Source organism: Aegilops tauschii, chromosome 5 (genome assembly GCF_002575655.3).
Source record: "Aegilops tauschii subsp. strangulata cultivar AL8/78 chromosome 5, Aet v6.0, whole genome shotgun sequence".
NCBI lineage: Eukaryota > Viridiplantae > Streptophyta > Magnoliopsida > Poales > Poaceae > Aegilops > Aegilops tauschii.
The window spans coordinates 198797420-198813921 of NC_053039.3; positions in this window are offsets into that span (position 1 = coordinate 198797420).

The following is a 16502-nucleotide window of genomic DNA, read 5'->3' on the forward strand; positions in this document are numbered from 1 at the left end:
TGAGACACGAGCCATTATAGTGATTTTTTCGCAAAAAAAAAAAAAAAAAAAAAGAGGAGCGCCAAAAAAAAAAAAAAGAGCGCAAAAAAAAAAAAAGAGCGAAAAAAAAAAATTCCTGATTGTGCTTTTCCCTTGTTTACGTGCAGCGCCGTGATTTTGTTAGTGTTCTAGGCTCGCGTCTCTAGCACGGTCTAGCCTAGGACCAACACAGTACCGTCGTTGAGCGTTTATTCAACTTTGCATCTCTGAATTGATTATTGCTTACCATTTTGCTACCATATTATAAGCCTTCCCAGCTCCACATAAGTCTACATTGTGCGTTTGACTCTCCCTGGTAATCGCTATATCCAAGCTTTGAGAGTTTTTGACTACAACGGTTGCCGATCACCACCTGCTGCTGGGTAAGAACTGGTAAGAATTTGAGATTCGCTTGAAGGTTTTGTGACACACCACCATCCCACCACTTCTAGTAGTCTGCAGGATCATATTCTTTTGTGTTTCTATTGCTGCTAACCATGGCAGGTTCACAAGCCGATGAGACTGATTGGGCGAACATGACGAACAAGGAGTTGCATGATAAATTTCAGCAAATGATGAGTGGCCAGGTGGGAGATGTGCTAAACAGATTTGAAGAGGCTATGGAGAAGATAGATGCCGTGGAGAAGTCGTTTGAGACAAAGCTGGATAACAAGTTTACTGAATTACTAAAGCGTCTTCCCCAACCACCACCGGCTGCACATGTCGCACCTCTACAACAACCACATCTCCAACGCCGCCTTCCAAATCAAGTGGGACGGGCACAGCGCGTTCCAATTGAGATTGGTCAAAATTCGGGTGCTGCTGTCCCTACTGTTGATGCTTCTTTGGCTCCTGCTCCTGCGGCGGCTGAGGAGGATGACGATTATGCGGGCGATTATGAGGATGAGGTTGATCAAAATCAGAACTACGTGCAGCCACCAGCACCACCACCAGCAGGTCGACCTCAGGTATATATTCGCAACGGTAGGCCGGCACCACCACCTCAGGTACGAGATCATGACCATCTCCCTAAACTGAAATTGAATATTCCACCATTTGAGGGTAGATATGTTCCTGATATATATCTTACTTGGGAGTTAGAAACTGAACAACGATTTACATGTTTACAATATCCTGAGGAGAGACGTGTTCCTGCTGCTGTTTGTGCTTTCACTAGCTTTGCATGTGTTTGGTGGTCTGAACATTGTAGATTATATCCTGTTCCAGCTACTTGGGCTGCTTTGAAAACTGCTATGCGTACTCGTTGGGTTCCACCATATTATCAACGTGAATTACTTCAAAAATTGCAGCGTTTAAGACAAGGAAAAAATTCTGTAGAAGAATATTATCAGGAATTACAAACTGGCATGATTAGATGTGGTATTGTTGAGGAGAATGAAGCTATGCTTGCACGTTTTATGGGTGGATTAAATAAAGAGATTCAGACCATTCTAGAGTATAAGGATTATAATAATATCACTCGTTTATTCCATCTTGCTTGTAAAGCTGAATGTGAAGTGCAGGATCGACAGCCATTGGCGCGAACTAACTTTTCTGCAGGTCGACCTTCATCATGGACACCGCGTGCATCTTCTACTTCCACTTCACCATCACCTCCATCAGGTGCCACCTCCAGCCGTGATACAAGAAAGCAGGCACAACCACCACTCTCTGCCAAGAGCACACCTGCCGGGCCTGTGCAGAGCTCTTCTTCTTCCATGGCATCGACAGGGCACACAAGTGATATTATTTGTCGTCGTTGTAAGGGAAGAGGACATTTTGCGAGAGAATGCAAATCTCAGCGTGTCATGATTGCTACTGAGGATGGTGGGTATGAGTCCGCTAGTGACTATGATGAGGAGACTTTGGCTCTTATTACACGTGAAGAACATGGTGGAGATGATTCTGAAAATGAGACGCAATACATGGCTCCTGAAGACGCTGACAGGTATGAATGTTTAGTTGCTCAACGTGTTTTGAGTGTGCAGGTCACACAAGCAGAGCAAAATCAGAGGCATAATTTGTTCCATACAAAGGGAGTTGTGAAGGAACGTTCTGTTCGCGTCATCATAGATGGAGGGAGCTGTAACAACTTGGCTAGCATGGAGATGGTGGAGAAGCTATCTCTCACCACAAGACCACATCCACATCCTTACTACATCCAATGGTTCAACAACAGCGGCAAGGTTAAGGTAACACGTACTGTTCGTGTGCATTTTAGTATCTCTACATATGCTGATTATGTTGATTGTGATGTGGTACCCATGCAAGCATGTTCCTTATTACTAGGTAGACCATGGCAATTTGATAAAAATTCTGTACACCATGGTAGAAACAATCAGTATACTCTTGTTCATAAGGATAAAAATATTACTTTGCTTCCTATGACTCCTGATTCCATTTTGAAAGATGACATTAATAGAGCTAATAAAGCAAAACAGGAGAAAAATAAGAGTGAAAATCAGATTGTGGCAAAGGAATTTGAGCAACAAATGAAACCTAATAATAAACCATCTAGTGTTGTTTCTGAAATTAAATTGAAAAGTGCATGTTTACTTGCCACAAAATCTGATATTGATGAACTAGATTTCAGCAAATCTGTTTGCTATGCTTTTGTGTGCAAAGAGGCATTATTTTCATTCGAGGACGTGCCTTCCTCTTTGCCCCCTGCTGTCACTCACATTTTGCAGGAGTTCGCTGACGTCTTCCCACAAGACGTGCCACCGGGATTACCACCTATTCGAGGGATTGAGCATCAAATTGACTTAATTCCCGGTGCATCGCTACCCAACCGTGCACCATACCGTACCAATCCAGAGGAGACGAAGGAGATTATGCGTCAAGTACAGGAGCTGCTCGACAAAGGTTATATACGCGAATCTCTTAGTCCTTGTGCTGTTCCTATTATACTCGTGCCTAAAAAGGATGGTACGTCGCGTATGTGTGTTGATTGTCGAGGCATTAATAATATTACTATTCGTTATCGTCATCCTATTCCTAGGCTCGATGATATGCTTGATGAATTGAGTGGCTCTACAATATTCTCCAAAGTTGATTTGCGTAGTGGATACCATCAAATTCGTATGAAATTGGGAGATGAATGGAAAACTGCATTTAAAACTAAGTTTGGTTTATATGAGTGGTTAGTCATGCCTTTTGGGTTAACTAATGCACCTAGTACTTTCATGAGACTAATGAACGAAGTTTTACGTGCTTTCATTGGACGATTTGTGGTGGTCTATTTTGATGATATACTGATTTATAGCAAATCTTTGGAAGAACATTTGGAACATTTACGTGCTATTTTTATTGCTCTACGTGATGCACGTTTGTTTGGTAACCTTGGGAAGTGCACCTTTTGCACCGACCGAGTATCTTTTCTTGGCTATGTTGTTACTCCACAGGGAATTGAAGTTGATAAAGCCAAGATTGAAGCTATTGAGAGTTGGCCGCAGCCCAAAACGGTCACACAAGTGCGGAGTTTTCTTGGACTCGCTGGTTTCTATAGGCGTTTTGTGAGAGATTTTAGCACCATTGCTGCACCTCTCAACGAGCTTACAAAGAAGGATGTGCCATTTGTTTGGGGTACCGCACAGGAAGAAGCCTTCACGGTATTGAAAGATAAGTTGACACATGCTCCTTTACTCCAACTTCCTGATTTTAATAAGACTTTTGAGCTTGAATGTGATGCTAGTGGCATTGGATTAGGAGGTGTGTTATTACAAGATGGCAAACCTGTTGCATACTTTTCTGAAAAATTGAGTGGGCCTAGTCTGAATTATTCTACTTATGATAAAGAACTATATGCTCTTGTTCGGACTTTAGAAACATGGCAACATTATTTATGGCCCAAAGAATTTGTTATACATTCTGATCATGAATCTTTGAAACATATTAAAAGTCAAGCTAAACTGAATCGTAGACATGCTAAATGGGTTGAATTCATTGAAACTTTCCCTTATGTCATTAAACACAAGAAGGGTAAAGAAAATGTTATTGCTGATGCATTGTCTCGTCGCTATACTATGCTTTCACAACTTGACTTCAAAATATTTGGTTTGGAGACCATCAAAGATCAATATGTGCATGATGCTGATTTTAAAGATGTATTGCAGAATTGTAAAGAAGGAAGAACCTGGAACAAGTTTGTCGTTAATGATGGATTTGTGTTCCGTGCTAACAAGCTATGCATTCCAGCTAGCTCTCTTCGTCTTTTGTTGTTGCAGGAGGCGCATGGAGGAGGATTAATGGGACACTTTGGCGTGAAGAAGACGGAGGACGTACTTGCTACACATTTCTTTTGGCCAAAGATGAGACGGGATGTTGAGCGTTTTGTTGCTCGCTGCACTACATGTCAAAAAGCTAAGTCACGACTCAATCCTCATGGTTTATATATGCCTTTGCCTGTACCTAGTGTTCCTTGGGAGGATATATCTATGGACTTTGTTTTAGGTTTACCTCGAACAAAGAAGGGGAGGGATAGCATATTTGTTGTCGTGGATAGATTCTCGAAAATGGCGCACTTTATACCATGTCATAAAAGCGATGATGCTGTTAATGTTGCTGATTTGTTCTTTCGTGAAATTATTCGCTTGCATGGTGTGCCAAATACTATTGTTTCAGATCGTGATACTAAATTTCTTAGCCACTTTTGGAGATGTTTATGGGCTAAGTTGGGGACTAAACTGCTTTTTAGTACTACTTGTCACCCCCAAACTGATGGACAAACTGAAGTAGTCAATAGAACATTGTCTACTATGCTTAGGGCTGTTTTGAAGAATAATAAGAAAATGTGGGAAGACTGCTTGCCTCATATTGAGTTTGCTTATAATCGTTCATTGCATTCTACTACTAAGATGTGCCCTTTTGAAATTGTGTATGGTTTCCTACCTCGTGCACCTATTGATTTGTTGCCTCTTCCATCTTCGGAGAAGGTTAATTTTGATGCTAAACAACGTGCTGAATTGATCTTAAAAATGCATGAGTTAACTAAGGAAAACATTGAGCGTATGAATGCTAAATATAAACTTGCTGGAGATAAGGGTAGAAAACATGTTGTGTTTGCACCTGGAGATCTTGTTTGGTTACATTTGCGTAAGGATAGATTTCCTGATTTGCGCAAATCAAAGCTAATGCCACGTGCTGATGGTCCTTTTAAGGTGTTAGAGAAAATAAATGATAATGCATATAAACTTGAGCTGCCTGCAGATTTTGGGGTTAGTCCCACTTTTAATATTGCAGATTTGAAGCCTTATTTGGGTGAGGAAGATGAGCTTCCGTCGAGGACGACTTCATTTCAAGAAGGGGAGGATGATGAGGACATCAATACAATTATTACACCCACAGGGCCTGCTGCTATACATACTGGACCAATTACTAGAGCTCGCGCACGCCAATTAAATTACCAGGTACTTTCGTTTCTTGCTAATGATTCTAATGTTCATGAGAATATGATGCTGCCTAAATTGGATACATTTGTTTTGCTTACAAATGAAGGGCCTAGCTTTGAGAAGGATGAACATTGGAGCAAGAACAAGCATGGAGATGATGGCATGCGCATGGGGAACAAGAACGGAGTTACAAGTGATGATTTCAGGACGTTGAAGCCACCATAATGCGTGCATGAAGCCTTGGACGAAATATACAAGATGCTACTTCATAACTTTCGTCCAGAGGCTATTCTAGGTGCTGCGTCACCTTATTATTGGGCCAGGCCCATGTAATTTCGAAATACATAAGTATAGGCTGTTTTTAGAGTCCGTATGTGTGGGGAAACAAGAGATAGGGTTGGTTTCGGACCCCTTCCTCAAGGGCCACGAAATTCCCCCCCCCCCTCTTCCTCCATATATACAGCCCTTAGGGCGTCGTTTAGACTTTGGGTTTTGTTTAGATTAAAAGTTCGCCATAGCTGCAACTTCGCGTACTTCGTTTGTGTTCAGCGACCAGACAAAGGCGTCACAGAACCCCACCTTGATCAATAAAGCTTTCATCTTATATTCGCAATATCCAGATTGCAATCTCAGTTTCTTGCCTGTTCTTCGTTTGCTCGCAGGAAACAGACCCTCGTGGTCAGGTTGATCGTGCTCCGGCGTGGTCGATAACCTCTCGGAGTTGGTTTAGCGATTGCTAAGGCGCGACGTCCTCGCACGTTCGTAGTCGGATCGTCAAAGTCGACTTCCATCAAAGCGATATTCATCATCTCATCGAAAGACGGGACACCTTTGCCTCTATCACAAGTGAAGGCCAATACATAGCATAAGCAGTTTCTTGGAATTTTACCATGTTAGAAACATAGAGAGGTGGAGATATAGTTCCTCTCTCATAATAATTGCAAGTAGGAGCAGCAAGCACATGCATATTATATTCATCAAAATCATCATGTGCAACGGTAAAAGGCAACCCATCAATATAATCCTTAACAAGAGCAAACTTCTCCGATATAGTGTAGTTGGGAGAATTCAAAAAGATAATAGGACTATCATGTGTGGGTGCAATAGCAACAATTTCATTCTTAACATAAGGAACTATGGCAAGTTCATCTCCATAAGCATAACTCATATTGGCATCTTGGCCACAAGCATAGCAAGCATCAAGTTCATCAAAAAGGGATATTTCAAATGAATCAACGGGATCATAGCAATTATCATAGCGTTCATCCTTCGGTAAGAACGAAGGGGAATTAAACAATGTATGAGTTGAAGAGTTACTCTCATTAGAAGGTGGGCACGGGTGATCAATCCGCTCTTCCTCTTTTTGTTCTTCGCTCTCCTCATCATCTTTTTCATCCAATGAGCTCACAGTTTCATCAATTCCTTCTTCCATAGACTCCTGCAAAATATTAGTCTCTTCTTGGACAGCGGAGACTTTCTCAATAAATGCATCAATATCATAATTGTATTTATAATTATCATAGCAATATTTAAGGATAGCAAAATTTTCAGGTCTATAAACTTAATCATCAAAATCTTCAAACAAAGATTCAATTTCATAAGCACCCTTAAAAGCAACAAATTCTTCTATTCGTTCCACATCATAGTAATCATATATACCATTAGCATAAGAAGCCAAGGTTTCATTATCATTAAACTCACATGAAAAGGGAAGGTGTGGAACCTCAATCTTAGAGCAACAAGTATAATCATATCTCAAGCATAGATTCCAAGCATACCGTTGCAACATTTCAATTTGATCCCATAAAAGTTTTCCCTTTTGAGTCAAGCGATAATCCCTAAAGTACTCACGTTGATCCAACGTTACTCCCATTATCAAGTTGAATGGGGTTTTCTCAGGGTTATCAAAGTAGTGCATAATATCTTTCACATATCGAGCATCATGGGTTTTAGGAGGTTCCCCATCTCCATGAGTAGCAAGTACAACTATAGTTTTTGGTGTTTCGTGTTCCATATCCATAACTAAAGATAGAGAACAACGTAGAACAGGAAATAAAAACTACTTAGTGATAAAGCAAACAAGCACACACGAGAATATTCACCCCACGCTATTGCTCCCCGGCAACGGCGCCAGAAAATGGTCTTGATAACCCACAAGTATAGGGGATCGTTTGTAGCCTTCTTCGATAAATAAGAGTGTCAAACCCAACGAGGAGCTAAAGGCAGAACAAATATTCCCTCAAGTTCTATCGACCACCAATACAACTCTACGCACACTTGACGTTCGCTTTACCTAGAACAAGTATGAAACTAGAAGTACTTTGTAGGTGTGATAGGATAGGTTTGCAAGATAATAAAGAGCACGTAAATAAAATCTAGGGGCTATTTAGATAAAGACACAACTAAGTTAGCTTTACTAGAGAGCTTTTGTCAACAAGAAAGTTATTTGTCCCTAGGCAATCGATAACAAGTACCGGTAATCATTCTTGCAATTTTATATGAGGGAGAGGCTTGAGCTAACATACTTTCTCTACTTGGATCATATGCACTTATGATTGCAACTCTAGCAAGCATCCGCAACTACTAACGATCATTAAGGTCGTGAAACCCAACCATAGCATTAAGTGTCAAGTCTTCTTTACTCCCATACGTCATACCCCAGTTACTCGGGTTTAAGGTTCTGTCACTCTCACCATAAGAGAACCATGAACATATTGCATCACCCTACAGCGGGGGCTCCTCACGTTTGCGCGAGATCGAGGGCACCGTAGGACAGCACCATAAATAAAATATACAATCATACCAACAAAGATCACGATTAACCCACATGACAAAACGGATCTACTCAAACATCATAGGATAACCATGGATCATTGGGAATAATATATGGAGTTGACCACCATGTTTGAGTAGAGATTACAGCGGGGAGAAGAGGTGTTACACTGCTGCATAGAGGGGATGAGAGTTGGTGTTGACGGTAGCAAGATTGTTGGTGTAGATCGCCGTCACGATCCTTGCCCCGGCGGCACTCCAGCGCCACCGGGAGAGAGGGGGAGAGAGCCCCCCTCCTTCTTCTTCCTTGGCGTCCCCCCTAGATGGGAGGAGATTTCCCCCTCTGGTCCATGGCCTCCATGGCTGCGGAGGGGCGGGAGCCCCTCCGAGATTGGATCTCCCTCTCCGTTCTCTTCTGTTTCACGCTCCCCAGATCTGGCCCTTCACGGATTGTTAAATTCCCGGATATCCGTAACTCCGATTGCACTGAAATTTTTACACGATTTTTTTCCATAAATTATCTTTCTTGCGCCAGAAGAAGGGCCCCAACCGACCTTCGAGGAGGGCACAAGACACCTGGGCGTGCCATGGGGTGCCTGGCACGCCCTGGTGGGTTGTGGGCTCTGTGGGCCCCCGTTTGCGTTGATTCCACCTCCTAAAAATCACATATATTCCAAAATAATTCTCCGTAAATTATTATCGCGTTTGGACTTCGTTTGATATGGATTTTCTGCGAAACAAAAACATGCAACAAATAAGAACTGGCACTGTGCACTGGATAAGTAAGTTAGTCCAACTAAATCATATAAAAAGTTACCAAAAGTATGTAAAAGTTGAATAATATTGACATGAAACAATAAAAAATTATAGATACGACGAAGATGTATCACGGCCCAACACTAGCCCATTTAGCTTACAAAGGCCGCCCCGTTTGACTTGGTTAAAAGTTATAGGGCCGGCCCATGAAAAGCCTGTTGACGGTCTGTTCGGATATAGCCCATTTTATGGCCCGGTAACTCATGGCCCGTTAGGGCCTTCCCGAAATCGGCCCAACAGCGTCATGTGGGCCGTCAAAGATAACACCAGCCTGTTTCACTTTTGGCCCATCTATGGCCCACGACGTCTTTTGGCCCATATGAGGCCTTTCGTATCTTTAGGCCCTTTAGTGGCCCACGGTGACTCTGGCCCATAATGAACAGTAGATTTCTTTGTACCCATTAACAGCTCATGATTCACATGGGCCGTTTCTAGCCCGTGTTAGCTTTCGGCCTACTGACGGCCCATACGTTCTTGGGCTCCTTTCCGGCCCTCGGTTACTTCCGGCCCGTTACTGGCCTGTTCCCCTAATGGGCCAAATTCGGCCCGTGGTTAGAATCGGCCCGTTTGTGGCATGTTAACCCGTTGCGCCGTTTCCAACCGGTCCTTTATTTTTGCCCATTAACGACCCGTTATGCCTGTGACAGAATTAAGACTTTGCTGTTTTCCAGCCTGTTAACGGCCCGTTACCGTGATGGCCCGATACCAATTACGCCCGTTTACGGCCCATGTGGACCCATTTATCCGATGGCCCGAGGCCCACCAATTCTATGGCCCATTGGAGGCCCATTTATCCGACGACCCGTAGGGGGCCCATGGATCCTACGGCCTGTAGCAGGGTCAAGGTTACCACGGTCCGTATATGGCCCATGGTTGTTGCGCCCACTAGCAAACTAGGGAAAAAGAAGACTAGGAAATAAATAAGCCCGAAACTAACGGTAGGCCATTAAGGCGATTGCACAGATTACATCCACTGGGCATCAAAGTTCGCCACCAGTGCAAATATAGGGAACACCCTACACTATACAAAAATGGCTTGCTGTTTTCTTCAGCCAGTGGCTCCACGTTAAGAACAAATTTGGTATCGCAACCAAACAAGTTACAACCATAAAACAAAAGAAAGGTTGGCATAAAAGTTAACAGTCTCACAGATAAATGCACCACCAGAAGTTCAAAAGCTCAGTTCATTTGACCTGACTGTTACGTTTTCATGTTGTACTGTCCCATGGAGCACCATAACCTTCGCCTTCATTTCTCCTAGGCTCCTGAACAACATAGCAAATGTCTGATAGCCTGGTTTCAAAACCATGCATATCTTGACGACATTGAACTATAGCTGTCCTTGTTTCACAAAGGGTCCCTGTTAGGGAATGGACTTGTGTCTGGAGCGCAGATATAACAATGTTTTGAGCTTGCATATCTTGATCATGAGGTAGTTTGGACGTGATTGCCTTAACAACCAACCCAGTATTATGCAGGAACGTGATTTTGGCACTGTTAGTGGACAGGTACTGACCCACTGCAGCAAGAGTTGACATTGCGGTTATAGTTGCCTCATCACCTTCAGGAGGTGGCAGTTCCACCATTTTTTCCATAGCTTGCTGAAAAGTTGAGTTTTTACATTAGTAGTACTAGAACAAAAGATATTAAGGAGGCAGAAAAACCAAACAAATAGTTTTGGTCTATATATAGAACTTATTCTACTGAACCCGTGTAAATATTAGTTGTATTTTACTGCAAAGTACATAATAATACCAGGTTCCAAACATATGACCATGTACTATGGCTAATGTATTGTCTATTTCTTCACATTGTATTGATAGCTAAGGATAAAGAGACAAAGTTTATAATACGGTAAGCATAGTATGACATCATTCATATCACAAAACAACTGAGAACGAACAAACAAGCAATTGTAACGTTCTGTGGGCAAGTCAAGCGCAGAACTAGATTACAGATCAAGATCAAAGGAATATCACTCCTCTCTTTTAGACCTTATAAGGTGCAATGATACGCTAAGACAATTGTGTATAAAATTGAAAAGAGTAATAGACATTTGCTGCAAACCATGCAGTTCAATGCACGAGTCAGAGTAAGTAGTAGTTAAAAAGCATGAGGATTAAGGACTTACAATAGCGGCTTTGACTAGTGTAGTCATGCCCTTAGTTTTGCTGGTGTGACGGTCCTTGAAGATTTCCACAGCATTTGGTCCAGGTACTTTTTGGTCCTTGCGGGCTTTTCTCTGCATTTGGAACAAGTCAATATAAATGTGATAATATGGCACAGCGAAAAGAGTGAAACAACAACTAATTACAAGAGCCTCGCAGTGTCCAATATAGCTACGAGATCCTGTCGTCTGTTGGAATTTGACTATCATACGGTTGGCCTTGTTCTTTGAACAGTTCACCTACAAGAAGATAGATTTGTGAGGCACATGCGTAAATAGGAGCTCAACATGTGATCTTATCACATACATATAACGTACTTGATACTTTGGATCAGACGAGTGTTTAACGAGGCCTGTCTAGTCTTCATCCGATATATTTTCCACTGGATATGTTTGGGCAAGTTCACTGTTAGCCTTTCCTTCAAAGTGAGTTTTCCTCAAGTTATACCGATACTGTCGTAGAGCAGACTTGAAAACATGGCTGCAAGCTTGTCTGGTTCATCATCTTGGCTATCCAACTTGAACCTCATCTGTTGAAAATTATGGGAGTCTCATTATCAGCAACCTAGAAAGTATGGGACAGAGCAAGACGATATTACTAGTTTCCATACATAACCATACTTACAGATAAATGGTCGAGGAAGATGTTGAACTGGGTTTCGTCTTTGTCATTCCTGTACTGAATCCATGTTGGAAGGATACGTGCTTGACACCTAACGGCAACCGCTGCCTCTGATACTAACTTGGCTGACTCTGTAGCATCATGTGGTGCCAGGTCCTGAACCAAGGAAGTTCTAAAGATCGACACCAGCATCAGATTCAGACAAGCAACGGCTGAGATGACAAGATGGCGTTCAGAGTTAATCAACGGCTCGGATGGATCCTCGCCGACCACTAGTAGTTTTAATCCAGTTATTGTGCTGTAACCGTTATTTACTGTCGAGATTGTTACAGCGTGAGCTGGAAGGAGTATATGTAGCGAGAGTTGCGTGAGCTAGGGCAAGTCATATTTTTCCCCATTCCATAGCTTAGATAGAAGGGATTTTTACATCTGTGCCCCTGGTTCCTTAGCCATACTCATTCATCCCCACGCTCTTAACTTTTGCTCACTTTTCCCAACACCCTTGCCCGAAACCCTCAGAACTGGTCACAAACGGTGGATGCCGTCGGGTCAGTGCTTTGACCACTAACTCTGACGAGTGGGGCCACGCTAACTGTGTTGCCCGTTGTACCTGATGAGTGGGGTCGCGTCGGACGGTGCCGCTGTTCGCCCGTTGGGCCGTTCGCGCGCCACAACACTAGAAGCCTGTTATGCATGCATGACATGTCTAGCTAGCCTACTATGCATGCACGTAGCTAGCCTACCTGCATGCGCCGCCGCCCGCCACCACGATGCGCTGACCGGCCTCTTTTTCACGGGAGCCGCCACGGACGCGCAGGGACGGTTGCTGCCGCTAGTTCGTCTCATCTCCCACGTGTGTCTCCTCGATGTAGATCATTGTTTCACACTTTTCGATCCACTCGCATCTATTCAACGTGGTAATTAAAACCTATTAGCAATTAAAGTGGCATATCGATCGATCGACGCGACTCGTTTGAACGTAAGCGCGGCCGGTGCCACTCCCCTTCCCTTCCCCTTTCCCTATTTAAACTACCACCCCTCCACCTATTCTCCACGCATCCATTTGTGCCGCCCCCTTCTCTTCTTCACCCAAACCCAGAGCACTCTCAAAGCGAGGCGAGGATGAAGTACAACGGCCCCACCTTCCAGCTCCCACCTACCGTGCCGGAGAGACGGTATCTGGTCGGCGTCATCATGGAGAGGACGCTCTGCGTGTGGGTGTTCTCACGCTGTAGGGGTGCAAGGGGGTTTGCCCAGTGGTTCCTCGGTGCGGGCTTCGCCCCCCTCCCGGCGGGCTCGCCAGTGATGTTCCGACTGGAGGAAGTGCGTCCAAACTCCAGGACTCCGCCGATAGGGCCCACCGTCACCTTCACCAACAGATTTGATGCGTACTACCTCCTCGACAAGGTGTTTTGGTGCGGATGCGAATTCATCGCATTCACAACCCACAACATCTTCACAAACTTCGACTGCATCTTCCCCGCCCGCGACGGTATGCACAACCTCCCCTACTACCTCGGCGAGGACGGCATGGAGAGGAGGAGCAGTGAAGATGGTGGTGAAGGCCCGGTCTCGTGAGCTTGTCTTGCCCTAGGGTATTAGGGCTTTTTATCTTTTATATATTTCTATCTTAATTATGTTGGTTGTACCGTGAACTTGTTATCTCTGTCGTGTTATCCCCTAAGAACTATGTTATGCTTGCTACCCTTATTTGATATGTCGTTGGTTATCTGTGTTTTGCTTGCTATTTCTATCTTATTTGACGTGAGATATCACTAGATGGATATGCTGTCGTACGCCAGCCCTTCTGCTAAATCAATCAATGAAAGGGTATCGCTCAATGAAACCAGCAAGTTTTGGGGTTAGCCTTGTAAAAATGGTTGGAGGGTAGCCCATTCGTCTTGTTATATTCATGGTGTGTACTTGTGTAGGTCAAGTTTAAATGGCCCATTTAGAGTAGGGTCAAGTTTTCGCACGCGTGGATAATGGACTAGTTGAAGTGTCAAAAAGGAAACTAAAGCTAGAAAACTGAGCCATGTTGATGTTGAAAAGAAGAAAAAGGAAAGCTAATTTATTTTAATTGTTGGTGGCCCTATTCCGTATATTGTATGAACAAAAACAAGCTAATTTTTGAATAGTCTGTGGCCTATGATATGGTTTAGGGCACCCTATGTTTTATGTAAGAAGTATGCTATGGTTGCTACTTTCTATGTTATGGACGTATGCTTGCTACGTGAGATATCGGTAGATGGATATTGATAGAGGCAAAGGTGTCCCGTCTTTCGATGAGATGAAGGATATCGCTTTGGTGGAAGTCGACTTTGACGATCCGACTACGAACGTGCGATGACGTCGCGCCTTAGCAATCGCTAAACCAACTCCGAGAGGTTATTGACCACGCCGGAGCACAATCAACCTGACCACGAGGGTCTGTTTCCTGCGAGCAAACGAAGAACAACCAAGAAACTGAGATTGCAATCTGGATATTGCGAATATAAGATGAAAGCTTTATTGATCAAGGTGGGGTTCTGTGACGCCTTTGTTTGGTCGTTGAACACAAACGAAGTACGCAAAGTTGCAGCTATGGCGAACTTTTAATCTAAACAAAACCCAAAGTCTAAACGACGCCCTAAGGGCTGTATATATGGAGGAAGAGGGGGGAATTTCGTGGCCCTTGGGGAAGGGGTCCGAAACCAACCCTATCTCTTGTTTCCCCACACATACGGACTCTAAAAACATCCTATACTCAAGTATTTCGAAATTACATGGGCCTGGCCCAATAATAAGGTGACGCGGCACCTAGAATAGCCTCTGGACAAAAGTTATGAAGTAGCATCTTGTATATTTCGTCCAAGGCTTCATGCACGCATTATGGTGGCTTCAACGTCCTGAAATCATCACTTGTAACTCCGTTCTTGTTCCCCATGCGCGTGCCATCATCTCCATGGTTGTTCTTGCTCCAATGTTCATCCTTCTCAAAGCTAGGCCCTTCATTTGTAAGCAAAACAAATGTATCCAATTTAGGCAGCATCATATTCTCATGAACATTAGAATCATTACCAAGAAACGAAAGTACCTGGTAATTTAATTGGCGTGCGCGAGCTCTAGTAATTGGTCCAGTATGTATAGCAGCAGGGGCTGTGGGTGTAACAATGGTATTGATGTCCTCATCATCCTCCCCTTCTTGAAATGAAGTCGTCCTCGACGGAAGCTCATCTTCCTCAGCCAAATAAGGCTTCAAATCTGCAATGTTAAAAGTGGGACTAACCCCAAAATCTGCAGGCAGCTCAAGTTTATATGCATTATCATTTATTTTCTCTAACACCTTAAAAGGACCATCAGCACGTGGCATTAGCTTTGATTTGCGCAAATCAGGAAATCTATCCTTACGCAAATGTAACCAAACAAGATCTCCAGGTGCAAACACAACATGTTTTCTACCCTTATCTCCAGCAAGTTTATATTTAGCATTCATACGCTCAATGTTTTCCTTAGTTAACTCATGCATTTTTAAGATCAATTCAGGACGTTGTTTAGCATCAAAATTAACCTTCTCCGAAGATGGAAGAGGCAACAAATCAATAGGTGCACGAGGTAGGAAACCATACACAATTTCAAAAGGGCACATCTTAGTAGTAGAATGCAATGAACGATTATAAGCAAACTCAATATGAGGCAAGCATTCTTCCCACATTTTCTTATTATTCTTCAAAACAGCCCTAAGCATAGTAGACAGTGTTCTATTGACTACTTCAGTTTGTCCATCAGTTTGGGGGTTACAAGTAGTACTAAAAAGCAGTTTAGTCCCCAACTTAGCCCATAAACATCTCCAAAAGTGGCTAAGAAATTTAGTATCACGATCTGAAACAATAGTATTTGGCACACCATGCAAACGAATAATTTCACGGAAGAACAAATCAGCAACATTAACAGCATCATCGCTTTTATGACATGGTATAAAGTGTGTCATTTTTGAGAATCTATCCACGACAACAAGTATGCTATCCCTCCCCTTCTTTGTTCGAGGTAAACCTAAAACAAAGTCCATAGATATATCCTCCCAAGGAACACTAGGTACAGGCAAAGGCATATATAAACCATGAGGATTGAGTCGTGACTTAGCTTTTTGACATGTAGTGCAGCGAGCAACAAAACGCTCAACATCCCGTCTCATCTTTGGCCAAAAGAAATGTGTAGCAAGTACGTCCTCCGTCTTCTTCACGCCAAAGTGTCCCATTAATCCTCCTCCATGCGCCTCTTGCAACAACAAAAGACGAAGAGAGCTAGCTGGAATGCATAGCTTGTTAGCACGGAACACAAATCCATCATTAACGACAAACTTGTTCCAGGTTCTTCCTTCTTTACAGTTCTGCAAAACATCTTTAAAATCAGCATCATGCACATATTGATCTTTGATGGTCTCCAAACCAAATATTTTGAAGTCAAGTTGTGACAGCATAGTATAGCGACGAGACAATGCATCAGCAATAACATTTTCTTTATCCTTCTTGTGTTTAATGACATAAGGGAACGTTTCAATGAATTCAACCCATTTAGCATGTCTACGATTCAGTTTAGCTTGACTTTTAATATGTTCCAAAGATTCATGATCAGAATGTATAACAAATTCTTTGGGCCATAAATAATGTTGCCATGTTTCTAAAGTCCGAACAAGAGCATATAGTTCTTTATCATAAGTAGAATAATTCAGACTAGG